Here is a 26,706-nt window from a genome sequence, read left to right on the forward strand (position 1 = left end):
CTCGCAGAACGACTAGCACACGTACCCCCCGAGACTGACATTGTGCTTAGGACACTGTGTCACGTCACAGTCACACCTGGATGTCCCTCTCGATGTAAGGGGTAGTGACGAAGAGGAAGCACCTGGGACCCGCGCTTGAACTAGGCCCACATGTGAATACTTCTGCCCATCATCTGTGGGACCTTGCACGGTTCTATGCCACCACCTCCACGAGCTTCTGAGCTCTCCCTCTGAAAATGAGGGTAACCATGGTAACGTACTTCTTCCATTGCAGTGGGGATGCACTGAGCCAACGTGCTAAGGACAGGGCTTGTTCACAGCAGCTCTCCCACACATGCTATTAGCCCGTGATCACCTTGAGGGCAAGGTGGTCTGTTTTGCTTTGTGAGCCCCTGGCCCTGAACCACTGACTGGGGAAAATAACCCCGATGAAGACGATAAGAGCCACGCAGCACACACCTGTGGAGGCGTGACCTTGGAGGCTATGCAGTGTTTGCAAATGTTTGCCCATTTAGTCCGCTTGTCCTCTCGTAGGTGCCTATCATTATTTCCCACAGCATAGATGAAGAGCTGAAGGTTCAGAAAATACCGGCTTAGTCCAGTTTGTCAGGTGGGGGGGAGGTGAACAAAGCCAGGATTCAAACCAGCTGCCCTACTTCAGCAGTCAGGGTTCTGGAACTTGTTGATTTTTAGGAGCTAGAATCAGATCCTATCTTCCCTTTGTCTAGGAGTGTCTGCTCTACGTTCAATCTAGCAAGTTCCATCTTTCACTGTTTTTTTTTTCTGGTGTTGGTGTGTGTGTGTGTGTGTGTGTGTGTGTGTGTGTGTGTGTGTGTGAACATCCATGTGGCAATCGGAAGATGACTTGGCCGTCATTCTTCTGGCACCGTCTGCCTTGGTTTTTGAGACATGATCTCTCAATAGTGTGGAACTCACCATGTAGTCTAGGCTGGCTGTCCAGCAAGCCACAGGGCTTTTCCTGTCTCTGCCTCCCCAGTGCTGGGATTAGAAGCGTGAGCCACCAAGCTCTACTTTTTAAAATGCTCTGGAAATAGCAGTAGGGCCTGGCACTTACTCTCCTCGGCCCTTCTTCTCTTTCTCTTCTACCGGCTTCAAAGTTCTTGCTCCTGGGCAGCCTGGGATATTTAGTCTATTGCCACCCCCCACTATTCTCATGCTCCATGAACTCCTCTAAGCAAGGGCCATTGTGACTCTGCTCTCCCAGGGGAAGGTTCGAGAACCAAACTGAACGGAAAGTCAGTCCCTTTAACAAATGATGTCTGCACAAGGCAGCACACAGTAGGGTGGATCTCAGGAGACTTCAGGGGAGTATGGCCTGGGTGTATCTCTCCCACTTGGTTCCAGTGTGAAATCCCTGGCCAGGGTTTTCTTAGCCTTTCTCCAAGGAGACACGGCAGGACCTCCACTGGACCTCCGGGCACAGCCCAAGCCTCCCACCTTACAACCTCCTTCCTGACCTTCATCTTGACACAGAAACTCTTAAAGTCAGACACAGCTTTATAGCAGAGCCAAAAGTGGCCGTCAGGACTGATGGGCAATCATTTCACCTCCAGTTCACAAGGAGAAAGAACAAAGGGAGGATTTGTTTTGCCCCTTGTGAGTCTTTGTGGGTGGCATATATTTGAGATTATGTAATGTGTGAATGAGATATGAGAAGGTGTATATACTAGACTTCTCTGTGTGATATTTGTGATAATTTATCCCAAGACTGCCCTGGGCCATATGCAAATATCCTGACACCACACCACGTGTTATATGAAGGCATAAATTTCCATACTTTCTGATCAACAATAGTTGTTAACTACCTTTAACAACAAGGAAGTTGACATGGTGATTGAAAGAAAAAACAAGAAATAAAAGGAAGGAAAAGGACATGACTGCTCCTAGGTCCGGTGGAGGAGAAAGTTTATTGTAGTTATGTGGGAGAGCATAGCCAGAGGCAGGGGCATCTGGGAGAGTGCAGGCTGAGCTGAGCCTTGTGGGGAGAGGGGAAGGGGAGGGAGAGGAGCAGAGGGATAGGGAGAGGGGAACTAGGCGCAGCCAGGAGGCCAAAGGGGTGGGTAACCAAAATGGCTGGATTATATAGGAAGAGCCTCTGGGGGAAGGGCAGCCCAGCCCCTGGGCTGGAGAGTTGTGGGTAGAAGGCGGAGTATGCCAGCCATACCCTGGAACAGGGTGGGACTGAGGGATGCTGGGAGAACCTGGCAGCCAGGTCTGCTTTGCTATGTTAAATAGGCACTTCAGCCATTTTGTACTGGGTTTAAAACTTAACAGTGGTCAAAGGATTTATTTGGGAAGCCAGGAGTTGAAATTTGGGTCCTGGAATCACAGCAGCCCTGAACAACATCCCTTCAGGCAAATAAAAAAAATATGTATTTTATTTTTTTATTTCTTTAAGGGGGTTTCCATAGTCATCGTTTTGGGAAGAACTTTACTAGCTGGGCAAAAACCCTAAACTCTGAACGTGTTTTGGCTGGTTCTGACTTGAGTTATTTTTCTCACCTTGTTGCAACATTCTCTGGTTTAATCTTGAGCAGTTGGAACGCAACCCTCCCACAACATCCCGGCTCCACTTTGAGACGTCTCAGCCTTCGTGACTTTATTTATTATTGTTATTAGTGTGTGTGTGTGTGTGGGGGGGGATGTGTCACAGGACATGTGTGGAGGCCGGAGCGCAGCTTGGTGAGTTGGTTTTCCCCTTCTAGCTTTTACATATGTCGTAGGGACCAAGCTCAGGTCACTGGGCAAGTGTGGCAAGTACCTTTCCCTGCTGAGCCATCTCCCAGGCCCCTGTTACTATGCATTTTAGGCACTGCATTAGTGACTTGTCATGTTGCTGTGACAAAATGCCCGAGGAAGAAACTTAAAGAAGGAAGGGTTTATGTGGGCTCGGTTGACGGGTGGGATTTGTCGTGGCAGACCTGAGACAGCAGAAGTGTGAGGCAGCCACTCACACTGTGTCTGAAGTGAGGAGTCAGGGGCAGGTGCGCATTAATCCTCAACTCACTCGCTTCCTCTTAGGCAGTTGGGCCTCCAGCCCATGGAATGGTGACACTCACATTCACGATGGATCTTCCCAGCTCAGTGAGCTCAGCCTGAGAACTGCCGCACAGATATGCCCAAAGGCTTGTCTCTGCGTCGACTCTAGAGCCTGTCAAATTGTCAGTCAACATCACCCAGAACTCACACTGTGGACAGATCATCAGTGTCTTGTGTTAAATATCGTGACTTCTTACCTGATATTCTCACTTACAGTCAAATGTGTGTCTAAACTGAGAACGTAGGTGGCCATAGGCTATAATCATAGGATAATGCCTGGAGAGGGCCTGGACCATGACTGGGACACCAGGTCTCTCCAGAAATGGTTAGGCAACATCAATGATTGATACTGGAACTACAAATTCAATAGAAAGGACTATGCAATGTAGAAAGGTTGTGATTGTGAGATAACTCATTCATAAACCTGTTTGAAGCTTCTTGTCCATTTTTCAAAAGCAGGTGGCTGGGCACTGAGCAGAGTGATTGCAAAGATTATAAGGGAGAGGGTCGGGAGGTGCCTCCATTGGCAGAGTGCTTGCCTAGCGTGCACTTGGGCTCCATCCTCAGCACTTTGGAAACTGGGCATAGTGGTATATGCCTGAAATCTTAGTACTCAGGAGGTGGAGGCAGGAGGGGCAAGAGTTCAAGGTCACTCTTGGTTACAGATTGAGTCTGGGGTACATGAATACCGGTTTGAGAAAAAAAAATCAAATGAGATAAACCAGGTTCTTAGCAGAGCCCCTTCCTAGCCATGATAGTGTGTCAAGTCTTTGAAAGATTGGAAATAATTGTGGCTGGACTCTATTCCATGTGAAATGATGGAAGAGAAATTCGTGTAAGAGTGTCTCTCTCTCTCTCTCTCTCTCTCTCTCTCTCTCTCTCTCTCTCTCTCTCTCTCTCTCTCTCTCTCTGTGTGTGTGTGTGTGTGTGTGTGTGTGTGTGTGTGTGTGTATCCGGGAACAGCCTCAGGTGCTGGCCCTTGTCTTCACCCTTGTTGGAGACAGGATCTCTTGTCCACAAGTGCATACACATGGCAGGGCAGCTGGCCTGTGAGCTCCCAGCGAGTCTCCTGACCCATCTTCCTGTGGGAGTGCTGGGATTACAGCTGCTCACACTATGCAAGTGGCTTTTGTGTGCATTCTGGAGATCCAAACTCAGGTCTACAGGCTGGAAGGACAAACATTTTACCTACCGAGCCCCAGAGCTCTGTGTTCACATTAACAGAAAACTGAGTCCAGCAGGCTTCATCCATAAAGGCTGCTCAGTGCCGCCGTGGCGGCACGTAGATGGAAGGCACTGGGGTGCAGAACTGTGACTACATGGGTTATTAGGGCGAGATGGTTCCCACTTCAGTTATCTATCTGCCCCTCCAGGATTCCTGCCACAGTTTAATAGTTTAAGATCACTGGCGCTGTTATTAAAATGTTCCTTAAGTGATTCACTATTTTCCTTAAATAAACTCAGTTTCAAAGGAGACCTTAACTCATTACTACAATGGAAAATCAATGTCCCTACTCATCAGGCAGTTATGCCAAAAATAGATACAATAAAAATGATCAAATTCAGAGTGATGTGGCTGACCCAGGCCTCTCGGTCTGAGGCCAGTTTGCTCCCATTACAAAGGAAATTGGACGTTGGTGAAGGGTGTTTTAACCACCAAGCTAAATTGTTCTTTTTACTATAAGAATTGAGAGGAGCAGGAGATGCAGTTTGGTTGGTAGAGTGCTTGCCTAGTATGTGCAAAGCCCTGGCTTCTGTCCCCAACATGAGCATGGTGACATCTGTAATCCCAGTACTGGGGGAAGTAAAGGCAGGAGGACCAGGAGTTTAAGACCATCCTTGGCTTGTAGAATATTGTTTTAATGTGTGTTAATTGTTGTTTATGTTGCATTTGTTTAACTCTGTGAAGCTGTGTTACTGTGCCTGTCAAAAACACCTGATGGTCTAGTAAAGAGCTGAATGACCAATAGCGAAGCAGGAGAAGGGATACATGGGGCTGGCAAGCAGAGAGAATATATAGAGGGAGAAATCTGGGAGAAAAAAGAGAAGAAGAAGAAGAAGAAGAGGAGGAGGAGGAGGGGAAGAAGAAGAGGAAGAAGAAGTAGCCAGAGAAAGAGGAAGACATCAGGAACCAGCCACCCAGCTACACAGCCAGCCATGGAGTAAGAATGAAAGTAAGATTTACAGAAGTAAGAGAAAGGTAAAAGCCCAGAGGCAAAAGACAGATGGGATAACTTAAAGTTAAGGAAAGCTGGCTAGAAACAAGCCAAGCTAAGGCCAGGCATTTATAATTAAGAATAAGCTTCTGTATGTGATTTATTTGGGAGCTGGGTGGTCAGCACTCCCAAAAAGTAAAAAACAAACAACAGTATTAGTTACATAGAAGTTTGAGACCAGCCTGAAATATGAGAGATTCTGTCTAAAAAAGTGTAGGGTGGGTGTCGGTTGAGATGGCTCAGCGAATAAAGGAACTTGATATTAAGCCCAATGATCTGTTTGATCCTTTGGACCCACATGGTGAACTGACTCCTGCAAGCTGTCCGCTGACTCTGTATGTATGCTATAGCATGTACATGCATGTGCAATGTACACACACTAGTGCATGCACATAAACACACACATATGCTAAATGTAATAAGACATTTTTAATGAAAAATAACCATTTTCTAGCTGAGTGTGGTAGCACACACCTTTAATCCAAACACCTTTAATCAGGAGGCAAAGACAGGTGGGTCCCTGAGTTCCAGGCCAGCCTGGTCTACAGAGAGAGTTATAGGACAGCCAGGGCTACACAGAGAAACTGTCTTGAAAAATACAACCAACCAACAAACCAACCAAAGAAACAAACAAAAAACACCAAACAAACTATTATTATAGAAGTACTATTGAAGTCAGTGTTGCTTTGTGGACCCAAGGTCTACCTAAAATTTACCTCAGATGATTTGTTATCCAACTATGATGCCTGATACTGCTGGTCAGCTTGACAAGATGGAGCATCATCAATGAGACAAACCTCTGGGCATGTCTGTGAGAATGTCCAGATTAGGTTAACTGAAGTGGGCAACCTAACTATAAGTAGCATTGGCCTGTGAGCCGAGTCTTAGACTGAACCAGAGAAGGGGGGTGCCAGCACTCATCTCCCTCTTCATCCTAACTGCAAATGCCATGTGACCAGCCACCTCAGGCTGCCACTATGTTGAACTGTACCCACCAACCGTGAGCCTGAATAAACTCTTCCTGCAATGAGCAAAGTAACTAATCCTCCAAACTTACCAAAGGCCATATAGGAAAAGGCCCTGAAGAAGCATGTATGGTGGTCAGAGCACCAGCACATTTCCCAGATGCATACTAAGGGCTGTGGTGATAAGATGCCCATGGTGAGGCGGGGCTAGTCAGTGAGTGCAGAGGAGAACCAGGCAGCATTGGTGGGGTGTGAGGGGAGCAGGAGAGGGGAGATACCCCAGCATCCATCACACATACACGTCTTAGAGATGGTCAAGTTGAACACTGCAGAATTAGGTTCTAGGGAACAGAAGGAACTCACAAGTGACATCTCCAAAGAAAAGCTCTAGAATGCATGGTCGAAGAGTCATAGGCTGTACCTAATGCAGAGGACAAAAGAAAATGGGCCGGTAAGTCACTAAGCTCATAGAAGAGAAGGACAAAAGGTAAGAGTCGTGTCCAGAAAACCCAGGATCCTCTTGTCTCTGCCTTAACAGCACTGTGATCACAATTGCGTGTCACCAGAGACATTCATGTTTCTAACTTTATCTCAAATACCAGCCAGCTCTGTAATCTTCTTATCACATTTCTTAGAATTGTTTTCATCACTTATCTTAGGACAATTGTATTGAAATTCAGAAGAGTATAATGGCTTCCAAGACCCGGGTCCCCTTGGCTCCCAGGAAGTTAGCTCTCTGCTTGCTTTCTTGGGCCCCCAGATGCCCCTCTTTCTCGCTTTCATCACTCCTCCCCCCACCCCTGCAATCTTCAGGGGAATTCTTTAGAAATTGCATGGGTGAGGCCAACTCAACCCTTGACGTCTGAGAGTATCTTTTTCCGACCCCGCAGCTGGATATAAAATTCTTCATAATTTATCTTCATGCTTGAAGGCTGCATGCTTGTGTCTTCTGACATCTGTCATCGCTGATGGGAAACTGGGTCTAACTGGATTCCTGTTTCCTTACAGTCCCCCCTTTAAAATCTAGAGTGAGGACTGTGACCGTAGGTGAAGTGATATTTTGCTGTAGTATACCAATGTGCTGGTTTTCCTTGCACTAATTCTGATGAATATTTGTAGGTTTTTTTTTCCCATTCTTGAATTACTTGAGTCATTCATTTGACATCTTTCTTCCTTGACTCCTTTTATTTTTGGCTTTTTGAACTTCTCTTAATCAGGTTCTGGCTTCCTGGATTTTCTTTCTGTACCTTTTCTTTCTTTTTATGAATTCAATATTTTTAAACTTTTCTTTGACAACTCATACATACATACAATATATCTTGATCACATCCCCCTTCAACTTCTCCCCTACACCTTACTTTATTACTATATTCTTTGTCCTGCCCCACCCCCACCCTAGGGAATTTCTTGATTTATATTCACTAACCATTTTATGAACAGTTTTAGCTGATATATTTTTTAAAAAAATGTTTGACCATGTAACTTCCAGGAAACATACTTTGCTTTCTTACTGGCTCTTTCTAGGGCAGGAGAGATGACTCAGTGGTTAAGAGTGTATCTGCTCTTGTGGAAAACCGGATTTCTTTGTGGAAAACCAAGTGGCTCACAATCACTTGTAACTGTGGCTACTGAATATTTATTTGATTCCTCTTTCTGGCCTTCATGAACATCTCCACTCATGAGGAAATACCACTCCCACCCCCTATATACTCATAATTTTAAAATAAATCTTTTTGGTTTGAGACAAGGGCTAATATCCAATTCCCCTCTCAGTGTTGGGATTCCTTCTTGCTTGAACCTGGGCAGGCTTGGACATGGGCAGGCTTGGACCTGTGTAGGCTTGGACCTGGGCAGGCTTGGACCTGGGCAGGCTTGGACCTGGGCAGGCTTGGACCTGGGCAGGCTTGGACCTGGGCAGGCCCTGTGATGCTGCCACAGTCTCTGTGAGGTGATATGTGCATCAGTCCTGTTGTGTCTAGAAGACACTGTTTCCTTGGTGTCTTCCATCACCACTGGCTCTTAGAATCTGCAATGAATTCTTTCTATGTCCTCTTCTGCAGAGTTCCCTGAGCCTCGAGGGGGAGGGGAAGGATTGATGGAGACACGCCATTTAAAACTGAATGTCCCTATGTCGCTCACTCTCTGCACATTGTCCAGTTGTGGGTCTCAGTATTTGCTCCCATCCACTGCCAGGGGAAACTTCTCTGATGATGGTTGAGCAAGACATTGATCTATGGGTATAGCAGAATGTTGTTAGGAGTCATTCTGTTGCTACATTGTATTTCACTTTCCCCTAGGTCCATGGCCCATTTGTCTCAATTTTTTGGTCACTCAAGCAGTGTCAGGCATGGTTCCATCTCATGGAGTGGACCTTAAATCTGATCAGATAGTGGTTGGTTACTCCCACAGCAGTGTGCCACTATTGTGTCAGCGTATCTTGCAGGCAGACCATTGTAGATGTCAGGGTTTGTAGCTGGGTCAGTGTTTACCTCATCTGGTATCATACAGAATACCTTCCAATACCATGAACACAAGTCAGTAGGAGTAAAGGCTCTCGTTGGAAACCAGCACAAATTCTTCATGTTCAGTGAGAGATAAAAGCATTGTTTTCAGCAATAGGACCTTGCTGTCAGTTTGTGGAGGGCAACCAATAGCCTTGGCCATCACTTGGATTGCTTGGGGGTTTCCATGGTCCCCCTTTGGCTAACAATTCAATTAGATGTAACTCACTTCTGGCACTGGAGGTTTTACTTAGTGGCAAGAGATGTCTCATTGGGGCTTTATCTCCCCATTATTTGGTAACTCCTTTTGCATTTCCTTCCCATGTGTATATAATTTAGGAAGCTTCTACTGGAGTAGGTTTCCATCTGATCCCTCAAATGGCCCTTACTGTTATCTGTCCCTCTCTGTGTTCTCTTTCATCCTTCTCATATCCTCCCTCCCCCTTTAATCTTCCTGTTCTAAGTCTCCCCTCTCTGTCCCTCCATAACTATATATTCTCTTTCCCCTACCTTGGGAGATCCTTTCTTCCCACCTAGTCCCTTATTCTATAACTAAACCACTCACCAAGGAGAAATTAGTTTTCTCCAGTGGCCTCTCACTGAGTATACAAACCACATTTAAAGGTAGGACCCATGCCCAGCAGTGGATGACCAACAAAAAAATGAACCCAGCGCTTTAAGAGATTTTTTGGCCTCATAAAACTTCGTTTGGGCATTTTTTTTTTTTTAAAACCTTACCTGACTTTGCTTATATATTACGGTTTTCAATTTTGTGTCTGTCTGGTGTGTGTGTGTGTGTGTGTGTGTGTGTGTGTGTGTGTGTTTGCATGTATATATGTCTTGTGCTTTTTCTTTGTTTTTTGTTTGTTTGTCTTGCTTTATTGTGGTTTGTCTGTTCTTTTGCTTGCCAGTTTATTTTCTAAAGGGAGAGAGAGAAAGAAGATATGGAGGTGGATGGGTGGGGAGGCTCTCGGGGGAGACGAAGGAGGGGAACAGTGTAGTCAGAATATATTGCATGAAAAATGTCTTGAAGTTCTGTTTTTGTGGTTCCACCGTATGAATATGGTGCCCTGGACGTCTCTCTATCCGAATCAGTTTCTTATGGAATATTTTTCTATTTTCCTTAATTATCTGTGAGGGTGAGGAAACAGAAGCCCTGCTTTGGGACTGTTTATCTTTTCCACTCTTCTTTGTTCACACTTAGCTGCCGACGTAATTGTTTTTTCAGTGTGCCTGTGAGTGTGGTGTGAGTGTGTATATTCGTGGCTATGTATGTGTGGGTGCACATATATGAACTGTGCCATTCCCTTGTGTGCTCGTGTGTTGGGGTCAGAGGTCAAAGGTTGTTAGCGTCTTTCTCTAGTAGCTCTCCACATTTTATTTACTGAGGTCAAGCGTTTTGCTGAACCGAAAGCTCATTGATTCAGCTAGTCAAGATAGGCGGCTTGCCCTGGAAATCCCATCTCCGCCTCATGAGCTCTGAGGTTGCCAACAAAACTCCATGCCCACCCAGCTTTTATGCATGTCTGGAAATCTGGAGTCAGGTCCTTACAGCTACCTAACGAGGGCTTTGACCATTGACCCACCTTTCAAGTTAATTTTAAGAAAGAGGAACAGAAATGACATCAGGTTCTGGGCATGGGAACAAGTCTTATTAATTGGCAGGCTTCCCTGTCGGGTGTGCCCAGACAAGCATGCTTCCATCTGGGATATCAACACCCACACCGACTGCCTTGTCTTCCCAAACAAAATAGAGCCATGTGTCATAGCTGCCTGATAGAATCAAGAGATGAGGTAAACACAGATATGAGATTACTGTCAGTACAACATAGTACATTGTTTTACTGTAGATATTTATTTACATACTTCAAATTTTTATTTTATTTTAATTATATGTGTATTTATTGTATGTATACCTAATTATTTTTACATTTTAAAGACTTATTTATTTTATATGTATGAGTGTTTTACCTGCTTGTATGTCTGGTACCACACCCTTGCCTGGTGCCAAAGACACCAGAAGAGAGTGTTGGATCCCCTGGAATGGACTTATGCATGGCGGTGAACCACCATGCTGGTGCTGGGAATTGAACCTGGCTCCTCTGCAAGAGCAACAAGTGCTCTCTAAACCTTGGATCCATCTCTCCTGCCTTACAATAGATTTTTTTTTTAACCAGAAAGAAGAATATGGGACCAGAGAGGTGGCTCTGCAGTCCAAAACTTCTCCTGCTGTTTCAGAGGATCAAAGTGTGGTTCCTAGCGACCACCTTGGGGCCTTAGAACTGCCTGTAAGTCTGTCTTATATATCTATATCTATATCTATATCTATATCTATATCTATATCTATATCTATATCTATATCTATCTATCTATCTATATATATATATATATATATATCTTGTTGGGGAATATGATTTTAAGGTGTGTTACTTTTGCTTATGTTGCATTTGTTTAACTCTGTGAAGCTGTGTTACTGTGTCTGTCTAAAACACCTGATGATCTGATAAAGAACTGAATAGCCAATAGTGAGGCAGGAGAAAGGATAGGTGGGGCTGGCAGACAGAAAGAATGAATAGAAGGAGAAATCTGGGAGAAGGAGATCTAGTAGCCAGAGAAGGAGGAGGACCCAAGGGCCATCCACCCAGCTAAACAGCAGCCACAGAGTAAGAGTAAGATTTACAGAAGGAAGAGAACAGGAAATGCCCAGAGGCAAAAGGTAGATGGGATAATTTAAGTTAAGAAAAGCTGGCTAGAAACAAGCCAAGCTAAGGCTGGGCATTCATAATTAAGAATAAGCCTTCATGTGTGATTTATTTGGCAGCTGGGTGGCACACCCCCCAAAAAGAGTAAAAGAAAATCCAACAACATTTTGGCCCCTAATGAGGGGCCAGAGAAAACTAAACAACTCTCTCTCTCCCTCTCTACCTCCCTCCCTGTATGTTTTCCTCATGTATGTATGTATGTATGTATGTATTATGTATTATGTGTGATGTCTGTGTATGTGATATGTGTGAATGCAGGCACTTGCTCTGCACATGTGTGGAGCTCCAAGGACAGTCAGGGTTGTCAACTTTCACCTTTCATCTTTCTGAGAGGTATTTTATTGGTCACTGCTCTGGTTAACTGGCCTGTGAGTGTCTGGGGATTCTCTGTTTCCACCTGTGTCCCCTCTTATCTCCCCATGGGAGTGCCAGCATTTTGGTTGTACACTACTGCATTTGGCTTCATGTGCCTTCAAGATCTAAACTCAGGTTATTCATTGAAAGGAAAAGAGTCAGCTCAGGACCCCAAGACCAAGTTTTCAGCACAAAGGAAATTTATTTGCCCCAGAGGGACAGATGTGGTGATATTTTGTGTACCCCAATAAAGCTTACCTGAGGATCAGAGGACAGATCCAGCCACTATATTAAACATAGTGAGGCAGTGGTAGCACACATCTTTAATCCTAGCATTCAGGAGGCAGAGATCCATCTGGATCTCTGTGAATTCAAGGCCACACTGGGAACAGAGCCAGGCATGGTGGCACACACCTTTAATACCAGCACTAGAAAGGAAGTAAGAAGGCAGGGCACGGAAAGGTATATAAGGCGTGAGTAAACAGGAAGTCTCTCTCTTGAGGCTGAGGATTTCATAGAGGTAAGAACACGGCTGGCTTGTCTGTTTCTCTGATCTTTCAGCTTTCATTCCATTATCTAGCTCTATTTTTTTTTTATTAATAAGAACTTTTAAGATTCGTGTTACAGACAGAGGTCAGGGAACGTGACACAGACAGGAGGTAGAGGAAGAGGGAGGAGAGGAAAGGGACAAGGCAAAGGGATAAGGGGTGTTTGTCCCATAGGGACAAAGAACTGCCTCTGGATAGAGAGGAGACAGACTTGTCCCTTAAAAAGGAACAAAGGGAAACCCTGTGTTAGGATGAGGTGTTTAATTTTGATTGGGCATGTTAATTAGGTGAGCCAAAGGGGCCTTTTGATGCTGGACTTCAATGCTTTGATAGCTGGACCTTGGTTGTCAGCCTCAAAAGGAGGGATTGGCTAAATAAGGAATAGACCTCAGGGGCTAGCTTCAGGAATGTCATCAAATGGGTTTTAGCAAGGCAGAGGGAGTGAAGGAAAAGGGTAAGATCTGCTTGAGCTGTGCTCACCAGACTAGCTAGCCATGCTCCCCAGGCTTACCAGGCTGGAGCTGGCCAGAGTCCCTTCATTCATGCTTCTGTGGCAAGTACTTTACCTGCTGAGCCATTTCTCTGACCAGCAAGGCTATTGTTAGGTAATTAAGTGCCGAACAGGCACAACTTAAAGGGAGGGATTGTTTGTTTGGGCTCCTGGTTACGGAGGTGTCGGTTCATCAGGTAGGGAGAACATGCTGCAGAGCAGAGTAGCTTACATCACACAGACTGGACACAGTGAAAAGGGATAGAAGGAGCTAGGGCAAGATGTGATGGGGGTGGGGGCATTGATAAGAGGTTAGAGAATGGAGTTGGTTCACAAGCATGACCCAAGAATTCTAGACTGCCTATTCCTACACCACAGTGCTGTGACCTGACACCCTTTGACCAAACTTCAGTCACCATGGACCGCCTTAATTTGCATGACCCTGACTGCATGACCGAGATTTACATGGGCCCTATTCTATTTGCCTGACAGAGACAGCAACAACTAGAATTTGCATGCATAGTGGCTCATGCTGATCACCCAGAACTGGACTCCAGCCAATCTAGACTGTCTTCCTTTCCACAGTTTGACTGACATGCTGTGAAGTTGCAGGCAAATAACTCACCTAAACCAAAACAGTACTTCTCCCACATTATGCAGAATATTGCCCTAGTCTGTAGGTGAAACTCCGGTTATTCCCTGTTCTGCTGTCTTGCACTATCCTCAACAAAGAGACTTTTCTATTCCTATTCCCATTGCTCCCCTACCCCTTCTCTGGGATGCCAGTAACCAGGCCTCTGCTCTATTACAATGGTCCTAAAGGATATGTGATGTCCTATGTCTGTAGATGAATTGTTAAATGGTCTTAAAAGCCACAAACTAACCTCATCTCACCAACACCTGAGTCTCCAAAGAGACCTACTTCCTATATATCCACCTATATGCCTTTCTGTTCTGTTCTCTCATTGGCTCTCTCAGTCCAGCTACATCACTTCCTCTTCCTGCCCAGCTTTGTCACTTTCCTGTCTGTCTGTACAGATCTCTAGACCTCTATGGTTAGTACTGGGATTAAAGGCGTGTGTCACCACTCCTGGCTCTGTTCCCCAGTGTGGCCTTGAACTCATAGAGATCCAGACAGATCTCTGCCTCCCAAGTGATAGGATTAAAGGCATGTGCTACCATTGCCTGACTTCTACACTTACTATAATGGCTGGCTTTTTCCTCTGATCCTCAGATAAATTTTATTGTGGGACACAATACATCACCACATGCTTCCTGCAACTAGATCTCCTGGGTGTCCTACTTCAGGTGAATAGACTCCCTAGTCCTATTTATTTATCATCTCCCAATAATACTACTGATGGTAATGGTAGACAGACACAGGACTCTGGGATTACTTCAAGAATGGATGACTTTTGTTTTTTCCTATTGCTCTTTATATATTGTTTAGTTGGCTCCTAGAAATGACATTGCAAGCAGAAGCTGAGCAAACAGTATCTTCAGTACCGCCTTATCTGCACTCTTGTTTCTGTCCTTCCTTGCTCTTGTGGCCTTGCTTACCCCAGAGGCCATCCCTCCTAGGCTCTATCTCATGCCTGCAATTTTCCAGTCACAGGGTCACATCCGAATCAGGAATTGTGCTTGAGAAAGGAACTGCAGAGCCATCTGGATCCCAACAAGCCTACCATATTATTCACTCATGAAGGGATGAACCCAGTCCTAAGGTCAGAGCTCTCGTGGTCCAAGTGTTTAGAAACACCCTCGTGGATACTCCTGAAGGTTCCACTCACCACACAGGTACATGTCAGCGCAATCACATTGACAACCAAGTAACCATAGTTAAGTGATGACTGTTGCCCTCCTCCTCTCTTCCCTTCTTTGCAGCTTGAGTTTTTAAATGAATATATACACCTGTGTTTAAGGAGTGTTGACTTTTAAGATGTCTCGGAAGCTGCATCATTATTGTGAGGTGGCTATGATGAATTCTGCCCGGAGCTTCTCTTTGCACCTGGTGCACTTTCTTTTTCTTTCTTTCTTGTCTTTTTTTTTTTTCTGGATGAAGACAAACCTTTAGTTTTTCAAGGCATATTTTATATTTTTAAGTTGCCAAATCCTGGGATACATTCTTTAGCTTCAAAAGGAGCTGTAGGTTATTTGTGTGGGGAGGGGCAGCACACACATTCATGGACAGGAGCCCTTGCCCGTCAGGTGTGGAAGTCAGAGCTGTTGACTGTCTCCTTCTATTCCTTTCCTCATTTTATTTTGGAGACAAGGTCTCATTTTGAACCTGAAGCTCATGAGTTAAGCTTGAATGGATGGTCAGCAAGGCCTGGGCATTTGCCTGTCTCTGCCTCCCCAGTTCTGGGATTACAGGTGCACACCTCTGTGCCTGGCTTTTATGTAAACCCTGGGATCTGAACTCAGGTCCTCACACTTGGACAGCAGGTACTTGACCGACTGAGCTACGTCCCCAGCCTTACAGACTATTAGTGTAGTCAAATTATGTGATAGGCAAATCTCGAACAGAGCTATAAAGTGACTATAAATGACGACTGCTGAAGAGAAGATGCTGTGTGTGTGTGTTTGCTTTTGTGTGTTCATGTGCCTTAACTTTTTCCCCTTCTGTGTGACAAAATCAATTTAAGGAAGGAAGGATTTATTCTGGTTTACAGTTGCAGGGAATAGTCCATCATGGTGGGGAAGTTAAGGTGGCACAGGCTCAAAGCACCTTGTCACATTACATTCACAGCCAGGAAACGGAGACCGTCCATTCGTTCCTGTCCCTGTCACCTTGACATAGTTAGGAGTTACCTGTGAAGGGAGACTCACCAGCAGTGGATAAGTGTCCCCTTTGCTCCATGTCCTTGCCAGCTTGAGCTGTCACTTGCATTATTGACTGTAGCCATTCTGATGTTTTTAAGACAAAATCTCAAAGCAGTTTTTATTTGCATTTCCCTGATGGCTTAAGATGTTGAACATTTCTCTAAGTGCTTCTCAGTCATTTGAGTTTCCTCTTTTCTGAATTCTCTGTTTAGATCTGTACTCCATTTATTAATTGGGTTATTTATCTTCTTGATGTCTAGCTTTTTTGAGTTCTTTATATATTTTGAATATTGGCCCTCTATTGAATGTGAAGTTGGTAAAAATCTTTTCCCATTCTGTAGGCTGACACTTTGTCCTTATGATGGTGTCCTTTGACATGCAGAAGCGTTTCAGTTCCATGAGGTCCTGTTTATTCATTGCTGATCTTAGGGCTTGTGCTAATGGTATTCTGTTCAGAATGTCTTTTTATGTGCCAGTGAGTTCAAGGCTGCTCCCCAATGCCAGGTTCAGTGTGTCCAGTTTTATGTTGAGGTCTTTGATGCATATGGAGTTGGGTTTTGTGCAGGGTTATTAGTATGGATATATTTTGATTCTTCTACATGAAGTTGTCCAATTTGACCAGCACCACTTTTGAAGATGCTTTCTGTTTTCCAGTGTGTATTTCAGACTTCTCTTTATAAAAATCAGGTGTCCATAGGTATGTGGATTTTTATCTGGGATCAAAAAATGTTTTTGTGCTAGTATCATGTGGATTTTATTACCATAGCTCTGCAGTACAATTTGAAATTGGAGTTGGGGATATATCCAGTTTTTTTTTTTTTTTTTTTTTTTTTTTTTTTTTTTTTTTCGAGACAGGTTTCTCTTTAGCTTTGCGCTTTCCTGAATCACTTGGTAGCCCAGGCTGGCCTCGCCACAAGATCCACCTGGCTCTGCCTCCCGAGTGCTGGAATTCAGGTGTACGCCACCACCGCCCGGCCAGTAGTTCTTTTATTACTCAGGATTGCTTCAGCTCTCTTGGTTTGTGTGTGTGTGTGTTTCAATATGAAGATGAAAATTGTCCTTTCAAGATCTTTGAAGAATTGTTTTGGAATTTTGATGAGATTGCATTGAATCTGTAGATTGCTTTTGGTAGGACGGACATTTTTATTATTAATCCATGAGATCTTTCCATCTTCTGATAGCTTGTTTCAGTTCTTTCTTTGGTGTCTTAAAGTTTTTATCATACAAGTAATTCACTTGAGTGGTTAGAGTTACCCCCAAGATATTTTATATTATTTGAGGCTATTGTGAATGGTGTGTTTCCCTGTTTTTTTTTTTTTTTTTTTTTTTTTTTACTCAGTCTGTTTATTTTTTATATATAGGAAGGCTACTGATTTTTGTGAGTTAATTTTGTATCTAATACTTTGTTGAAAGTGTTTATTAGTTGTAGGCATTCCCTGGTAGAATTTTTAGGGTAATTTGTGTATACTATCATATCGTCTACAAATAAAGATACTTTAACTTCCTCTTTTCCAATTTGTATCCTCTCGATCTCTCTCAGTTGTCTCCATTGCTCTAGCTAAGACTTCAAGTACAACATTGAATCGGTATGGAGAGGTGAACAACCTAGTCTTGTTCATGATTTTAGTGGAGTTGCTTTGAGTTTCTCTCTGTTTAGGTTGATGTTGGCTATGGGTTTGCTGTAAACTGCCTTATTGTATTTAGTTATGTCTCTTGTATCCCCAATCTCTCCAGGACTTTTATTATGAAGGGATGTTGGATTTTGTCAAAGCTAATGAGATAATCATGTGGGTTTTTTTTCTTTCAGTTTGTTTACATAGTGGATTACATTTATTGATTTTCATATACTAAACCATCCCTGCATTTTTGCGATGAAGCCTACTTGATCATGATGAATAATCTTTTTGATGTGCTCTTGGATTCTGTTTATAAGTATTTTATTGAACATTTTTGCAACCATGTTCATACTGGAAATTGGTCTATAATTTTCTTTTTTGTTGGGTCTTTGTGTGGTTTGGGTATCAGGATAACTGTGGCCACATAAAACAAATTGGGCAGTGTTCCTTCTGTCTCTGTTTTGTGAGGAGAATTGACATCAACTCTTCTTGGAAAGTTTGGTAGAATTCTATGCTAACACTATCTGCTCTGGGCTTTTATTCTTTGTGAGCCTGTTAATGACTGTTTCTATTTCACTAGAGGTTATATAGGTCTGTTTAATTGCTTATCTGATCTTGATTTAAGTTTTGTAAGTGGTATGTATCAAGAAAATTATTCATTTCTTTTTAATTTTCCAATTTGGTGGAGTGACATGTTTTTAAAGTATATCCCTATGAGTCTCTGGATTTTTGGTGTCTGTTGTTAACGATCCCCTTTCGATCTCTAATTTTGTTAATCTGGGTGTTTTTTTTTTTTTTTCTCTGCCTTTTAGTTAGTTTGGCTAAGGGCTTGTCAAGCCTATTGATTTTCTCAAGGAACAAACGGTTTCATTTGATTCTTTGTATTTGTTTTGTTTGTTTGTTTATATGTTATTGATTTCAGCCCTGAATTTGATTATTTCTTGCTATCTATTCCCTTTGGGTTTGATTTCTTCTTTTTGTTCTAGAGCCTTTGGGTGTGCTGTTAAGTCGCTATCATGAGATCTCTCCAATTTTTTTAAACGTAGGCACTTAGTGTTACGAACTTGCCTTTTAGAACCTATTTCATTGTGTCCCTTAAGTTTGGGTATGTTGTATATTCATTTTCATTCAATTCCAGTACATTTTTTATTTCTTTCTTGACTCAGTAGAGAGTTGGTCAGTTTCCTTGAGTTTGTAGGCTTTCTGTTGTTTCTGTTGTTGATGTGCAGCTTTAATTTGTGCTGATCAATAGGATGCACGGGGTTATTTCAATCTTTTTGTATTTGTTGAGACTTGCTTTGTGTCCAAATAAGTGTTCAATTTTGGGGAAAGTTTCATGAGATTCTGAGAAGAAGATGTATTCTTTTGTGTTTGGGTGAAATGTTCTCTAAATATTTGTTATGTCCATGTGGTTTATAATGTCTGTTAGCTCCAGCATTTCTCTGTTTACATTTTGTCTAGATGACTTGTCTATTGGCGATTGTGGGATATTGAAGTCTCCCACTCTCAGGGTGTGAGGGTCAGTATGTGATTTAAACTGTTGTAGTGTTTCTTTTAAGAACGTGGATGCCCTTGTGTTTGGTGATGCATTGATGTTAAGAACTGCAATGTCCTTTTGGTGGGTTTTTCCTTTGATGAACATGTAGTGTCCTTCCCTGAATCTTTTGATTAGTTTTGGTTTGTAATATATTTTGTCAGATACTAAAATAGCTACACTAGCTTGGTTCTTAGGTCCATTTACATGGAAAGCCTTTTCCCATCCTTTTACTCTGAGGTGATGTTAAGGGGTATTTCTTGGATGTAGCAGCAGGATGGATCCTGTTTTCATATCTATGGTTAGTCTGTGTCTTTTCATTTGGGATTGAGACCATTGATGTTGAGAGAAACCAGTGATCAGTGTTTGTTGATTCTTGTTATTTTGTTGTGGTGGTGATGTGTGCATGTACGTGTGCATGTGTGTCTGTGTGTGTGTGTGGGGGGGTGTATGTTTCCCTCTTGAATTGCTGGTCAGAGATTATTTATTCTTTGTGTTCTCTTGGGTGTGGTTAAACTCTTTAGTGGAGTTTTCTTTCTAGCACCTTCTGTGGGGCCAGATATATAGATAGATATTGCTTAAATTTGGTCTTTATCACAGAATGTCTTATTTTCTTCATCAATTGTGATCAAAAGTTTTTCTGGGGCTAGTATTCTGGGCTGGCATCTATGGTCTCTTAGAGTTTGAAGAGCATCTGTCTAGGTCAGCAGTTCTTAACCTTGCTAATGCTGTGACCCTTTAATACAGTTCCTCATGTTGTGGTGACCCCCAACCATATCATTGCTTTCCTTGCTACTAGATAAGTGTGATTTTGCTACTGTTATGAACTGTAATGTAACTATCTGATATGCAGGATATTTAGGACATGACTCTCTGAGGGGCTGTGACCCACAAGTTGAGAACTGCTGGTCTAGCACTTTCTGGCTTTTAGAGGCTCCACTGAGAAGTCAGGTATTATCCTAGTAGCCCCACCTTTGTGTGTTACTTGGTCTTTTTTCCTTGCAGCTTTTAGTATTCTCATTTTGTTCTGTACATTTAATTTTTTGATTATTTTGTGCAGCGGGACTTCCTTTTCTGGTCCAGTCTATTTGGTGTTCTGTATGCTTCTTGTACCTTGATTGGCATTTCCTTCTTTTTTTTTTTTTCAAGACAGGGTTTCTCTGTGTAGCTTTGCGCCTTTCCTGGAACTCGCTTTGGAGACCAGGCTGGCCTCGAACTCACAGAGATCCGCCTGCCTCTGCCTCCCGAGTGCTGGGATTAAAGGCGTGCGCCACCATCGCCCGCAAGGCATTTCCTTCTTTAGGTTAGGGAAATTTTCTTCTATGATTTTGTTGAAAATATTTTCTGTGCCTTTGACCCGAGTTTCTTCTCCTTCTATTCCTGTTATTCTTAGATTTAGTCTTTTCACAGTGTTCCAGACTTCCTGCATGTTTATTGCCATGATTTTTTTCTGTGTAACATTTTCTCTGACTGAGGTGTCCATTTTTTTTCTTTTGTGTCTTCAATGTCTGAGAGTCTCTCTTTCACCTCTTGTATTCTGCTGGTGAGGCTTGCCTCGGAGGTTCCTGTTAAAGTTCCTAAATTTTTCTTTACCAGAATTCCCTCAGCTTGGGTTTTCTTTCCACTTTCAGGTCTTGTTTCATTCATTTCCTTCCACTGTGTTTGTGTTTTCATGGAGTTAAGGGGTTTACTTATTTTCTCTTTAAGAACCTCTATCATATCCACATAGGCTATTTTAAGGTCTTTGTCTTGTGCCTCAGCTATGTGGAAATACTCAGGGCCTGCTGTGCTGGGATTGCTGGGCCCTCGTGGAGACACATCGTTCTGGCTGTTCAGATTGTGTTTCCATGCTGGCATCTAGGCCTCTGGGTTTGGGAAGATTGTAATTCCAGGTGTTGCTATCTGGTCTTGTCTTTGTTGTGTAGGTGTTTTGGTTTCTGTTTTCCTCTATGGTTCTTAAGAGAATGTGGCAGCTGTGTGTTGCCTGGTAGGCGGTTCTTCCGGGATCCTGATAGATGTGGCTGTTGGGAGTTCCTGGTAAAATGTGTTCTTGAGCCTTAGGAGCTGACATTTAGGAATAGGAATGGACTGGAAGGTGGTAATGAGGGGGCCCACATGAGAGAGGAAAGCAGGGTGTTCCACCAGGATCTGCTTAGTCCTCTGGGAATGGGGGCAGAGTGGGGGGTGGGTGGAGAGGCCACAGCAGGTGGCCTGCTGCAGAGCTGTGTTTAGAAATGGGGATCAGATTCAGAAGAGAGGGAAAGGTGAAAATCTGCAGTTAGTCTCCCTGCTTCCCTGGCTAGAGTGGCCTGTGGGTTCCCAGGGAATGCTTGCTGGTGTTTGGGGGTAGGAGGGGGTGCGATAAAGCAATGAATGGGAGGAAGGAAGTTTGTAGGGGAAGATCTGTGTGATCCACTGGAGATGGTGGTCTGCCACAAAGCTGGGGATAAGACTAGGGGGCTGGATTTGGAGGAGCAGAGGAAGAGGTCAAGTTCTGCAGTTAGCCTACCTACTTCCCTAGCTTGAGTGGTTCCCAGGTGCCCAGGGAATTGACTCATGTTATCTTTATCTATCTATCTGTCTATCTATCTACCTACCTACCTATCTAGATTCTATTTCTAAATAAGGTCCCGTGCTGAGGGGCTGGGGTGAGATGAGTTTGGGGAGACACCATTTCAACCCATGTCACTTCCAGGTCTCTAAGCTATGGATCTCCTCCCTTTTGCAGGAAGTCACACTTTTCTGATCTTTAAGCTTAGCATTTTGCAGGAATCAAGTCTTGCAGAAGTGTGTGTGTGTGCACTCCCCCAGCTGCTAACCATCTGCAGTTCAGAATCTGAGTACAGCAAGTGGGTTCTGTCCACAGTGCTCCCATAATTAGGTTACCTTTATTCTTCTATGAATCATTAACTTTGAAAGCTGCTGGTTCTATGGGTGATGGCCAGCGATACATCATCTTTTAGCAGTCTGTATCACCATAAAAAACAATGCTACTCAAGTCCCAATTTATTACTCTGTGACACCAACCGTGGCTCTCAAACAAACTCGCCAATTTTAAGGATGATTTCTGGGCTGTTTTAAAAAGCTGCTTCTGCCAGCTTTTGGAAAACACTGCTTTCAAAATGATTATTTTCCGTTTCAGGACAAATCCATGAATTTGGCCCATTCAAGCTAGCAACGGGGAGACGATGCATCTCTTCTCCATAAAACTCGAATGCAGGGCTTGTCATAAGTGATTTTTCCAAACTTAACTTTTCCCACACTCGGAGTTATCAGTTTCTGTCGAGCCTGGTGTGTGTTTCAGCCGAGGTTTTATTACACTGGGTTGGCAGCACTATTATGATTTTTACACATGGATTTGATTGAGAAATGAAACTGGAATAAGAATGAGGGAGCCATGGCATCTGTTACAGGAATCAACGGTTGCTGTTGTCAATCAGCCTGATTGATTAAATATGGTGATACGCGTTTTCATTAAAATGAAATACTTCTGGAAAGCACCATTGTGCTCAGACGATGGGACTCTCCCGGAAGACTGTGCTAGAGGAGGAGGCGTGGTGGTGCCATACAGTATATATAGATAGATAAATCAGCTGGGGAGCTTGGATGAGACATGGCTAGATTTTTCCAATTGAATTTTTCAACATAGAGAAGGAGTGCTCCAGCAGGCTGGGAGCTAAGGCCTGGGAAAGGGATGAAATTTGATTGGATTCCTCACAGTCTGTCTCTTGATTGGTTCATGTTCTCTCTCTCTCTCTCTCTCTCTCTCTCTCTCTCTCTCTCTCTCTCTCTCTCTCTCTCCTGCCTCTCTTCCTCTTGTGTGTGTGTGTGTGTGTGTAGAGATCAGAGGATGGAGTTGGGTGACCTGTCTTATCAGTCTTATTTACCTGAGACATTGTCTTCCACTGAACTCAGAACTAGGTCATCAGTCAGCAAGTCCCAGTGATTCTCCTGTCTCTACCTCCCCCAGCACTGAGGTAACAGGCCAGCATGTGATTCCATCCCGCTTTTTATGTGGATGCTGGGGAGCCTCTTTCAGGTTCTTATGCTTGTACAGCAAGCGTCTTACATATGGATACTCAGGCACTGAACTCAGGTCATCAGGTTTGATAGCAAAGGAGCCTTAACCGACTGAGCCATTCTCTCAGGCTCCACCTTGATTTTTTTTTTTTTTTTTTTTTTTTTTGAGACAGGGTTTCTCTGTGTAACAGCCTTGGCTGTCCCAGAACTCACTCTATAGACCAGGCTGGTCTCGAACTCACAGAGATCCACCTACCTCTGCCTCTCAAGTGCTGAGATTAAAGCTGTGTGTAGCCAGAAGTTTCTCGGATCCCACCGGGCTGCCAAGGTCTTGTAGCCACTTATAAAACAGTAACTCAGAGGCTTAATACTAACTATAAACTGTATGGCCTATAGTTCTCAGGCTTCTTGCTAGCTAGCTCATATAACTTAACTCAACCCATTACTGTTAATCTATGTATCACCACGTGTTTGTGGCTTTCCCTGTGTCCCATTACATGTCGCTCCTTGGACGGTGGTTTGGTGACTCCCCTCTCTCTCCTTTCTCCTTTTGCTATCTCTTTTGGATTTTCCGCCTGCCTCCATCCTGCCCTGCCATAGGCCAATGCAGCTTTATTTATTAGCCAATGGGAACCACACATATTCACAGCATATAGAAAGACATTCCACAGCAGGTGTGTTTGTTCCACTACCACCTGGCCACCTTGATTTTTTCTTTGGGAATGAGTTTTTCAGTTTTACCTGGAATTCTCCAATTTGGCTGGTTTTATCCGTCTTTCTCCACCTCCCGACGACTGCTGGGTTTATGTGTGGGTTCTGAGGATCAAACTCAGAGCCTTGTGTCTGCACAGTCAGCACTTTACGTTACACTGTCTCCTCAGTCCCTGTGTTTTAATTTACGCCATGTTTTTGTCTTGTTGTGGCCACTCGGGTCTCCTTGGCTGGTGTGTGTCTTCTCAGAGAGTAGATTCCTCACACTCACTCAGATGAAGTTGAGTTCCAGGGAGCGAGCGGGCCGCACCATTGCCCGCAGGAAAAATGTCTCCTGTTGAAATCCATTTAAGACGAAACCCAGCAAACCTTCGCATTCGTGTAAAACAAGGGATTTCAGAAGAGGGCTTTTCGGAAAAATAAGTGGGCAATAAGAAAGGAGAAACCCTCAGAGTAATTCCTCTCACACGCGGAGCGCTGCTGCTGCTGCGGGGCTTATGTCAGGACTAATCTTGGAGGATTGAGATATTTTCAGCTGTATGTAATTGAGGTTTTCGGTTTTCCCTTACAGAGGGATTGCTCCGGAAACAGTTTTTCTCACTCTCCTCCTGTCTCCATCTTTTTTCTAAAGCTTGTCTGTAGATTTGGAGATTGCTTACAGATCTTTAAGAAAAGTACGAAACCTCTAAAAATCATGCAGCTAAAAGTCCCAAACAGGAACATTGAGAGCTTGATTAAAAGGGGAAAAAATTGTCAAGGGTAGATCTCCAGCTCAAAGTTAACTTTTCTCTCTGGGCTTAGCCATGAAGGATGAAAACTCCACGGGGATTTGCAGATATAATTTGAGGTTTCCTATGGGATCTGGAGATTTTCTTTGAGGGTATTGCCTGTGTGTGTGTGTGTGTGTGTGTGTGTGTGTGTGTGTGTGTTGTGTGTGTGTAGCTTTGCTTACCTATGTGAATGTGTATAGAAGTCACAGGCTTACATTGGGATGTTTTCCTCAACTGATTCTCCATCTTATTTATTTTTAGACTGCGATGGTTAGTTTTAATTGCCAACTTGATAGGCCCTAGAATCACGTGGGCAGAGAACTCCAGTGAAGAGTTGTCTAGATCAGGTTTGTTTGTGGACATGTTTGGTGTGTGTGTGGGTGCTTCTTGACCATGTTAACTAATGTGGGAAGACGTCGCCCACTTTGGGCAGTACCATTCCCTAGGTAGGGGCTTCTGGACTACATAAGTCTAGAGAAAACCATCTGAGCACCATGCATGCATGCATGCATGCAATCACTCATTTCTGCTCCTGACTGTGGATGTGATGTGATTAGCCGTTTGCAGTTATTGCCTCCTTGACTTTCCCTGCAATGATAGATTGTAATCTGGAATTGTGAGCAAAATAAACCTATTTCCCTCTAAGTTGCCTTTTCACGGCAGCAGAAAGGAAACAAGAACAGGTGAAACTCTCACCGAACCTGCAGCTTACCATTTCTGGCTCTCTACCTCCCTAGTACTAACATTATAAGACCATGCCGCCATGCTTGGCTTTCTTACAGTGCTGGGGATCTGAACTCAGATCTTCATGCTTACACAGCACGCACTCTGCCCACTGGGCCACCACCCCCTGTCTACTTTGTTTCTTGTTATCTTCCCAACAAGAGGTGCAAAGAGGGGCCACCATATGGGTATTAAGATTATTAGATCCAACACCAAGTCATCCTGGCATCCCCCCAAGGAGTCTGGCACTTAGCTGTTGCTGGACGTCAGTAACAGGCCGGGCATACTATCGGTAATTAGATGGGCTGAACACAGGTTGAGTCAGGCAGACCTGTAGGCAAAATGTGAACCAAAGTTCAGACATCCTGGAAGACACACAAGGGAGGTCGAACACCATGGATCTCAATAATATTGTGACCCAGTTAGAGACAGATCTAGTTAATGAGAGCACGGTGTCACTGCCTCGCTGATCCAGGTTCTAGTCCAGCTTCCTCACCTTGGGGCAAATGACTTCATCTTCCTCCCTGTTACCGTCCTCATCAGCAAAGTAGAAATTACTCACCTCACAGAGTCATTGGGGAGATATATTAAGACATTTTGTGTCTGCATGTATGTGTAGGCATGTGCGCAGACATGTCTGTGCTTGAGTGTGTGGGTGCCAGACCTCAGTCTTACGTGCTATTTCATAGGAGCCTCCTACCTTGGTTTTTGAGATTGGGCCTATCCTGGGGCTTTGGGTCTTACTGATTAGCGAAGACTGGCTGGCTAGTGAGCCCCTAGGGAGTTTCCTGTCTCTGCTCCCTCAGCACTGTAAGGAGTGTGCCCAGCTTTTTATGTGGGTTCTGGGGATCAAATTCAGGTCAAGGTATTGCAGAGCAAGCAGTTTGCTGACCAAGCCAGGTCCCTAGCTCCCAATAAACTCATATGAAATAAATCACTTATCTCTGAGTCTTCACATAAAGTAAATGATTGATTATGCTTTTCAGTTTATAAAGTGTCTCTTCAAAGGCAAGTGGGCATGGGTCGGGGTGGGTTTCAGTATAGTGAGCAGGCTGGCAGCATGGCTTCTCTTGAGCATAACCCTCTAGAACAAAGAATGGGATGAATTTACACTCAACAACTTCATGAATTTTAGATGTTTTCATTTGTTTCAGAAGCTATTACAAAGTGTGTCCTGGAGAGTTTCATGCCAACTTGACAAGCTAGAGTCATCAGAAGGAGACTCAATTAAGAAAATGCCTCCATAAGATTGGGCTATAGGCAGGCCTGTAGGGCATTTTTTTTTTTTTTTTTTTTTTTTTTTTGGTTTTTCGAGACAGGGTTTCTCTGCGTAGTTTTGCGCCTTTCCTGGAGCTCACTTGGTAGCCCAGGCTGGCCTCGAACTCACAGCGATCCGCCTGGCTCTGCCTCCCGAGTGCTGGGATTAAAGGCGTGCGCCACCACCGCCCAGCCATGGGCATTTTCTTAATTAGTGATTGATGGGGGAGGATTCATCCCATCATGGGTAAGGCCATCCCTGGGCTGGTGGTTCTGGGATCTATAAGAAAGCAGACTATACAACTGTTGCAGAACAATCCAGTAAACAGCATTTCTCTATGGCCTCAGCATCATCT

Source organism: Peromyscus leucopus, chromosome 15, assembly GCF_004664715.2.
Source record: "Peromyscus leucopus breed LL Stock chromosome 15, UCI_PerLeu_2.1, whole genome shotgun sequence".
In the NCBI taxonomy this organism is placed as follows: Eukaryota; Metazoa; Chordata; class Mammalia; order Rodentia; family Cricetidae; genus Peromyscus; species Peromyscus leucopus.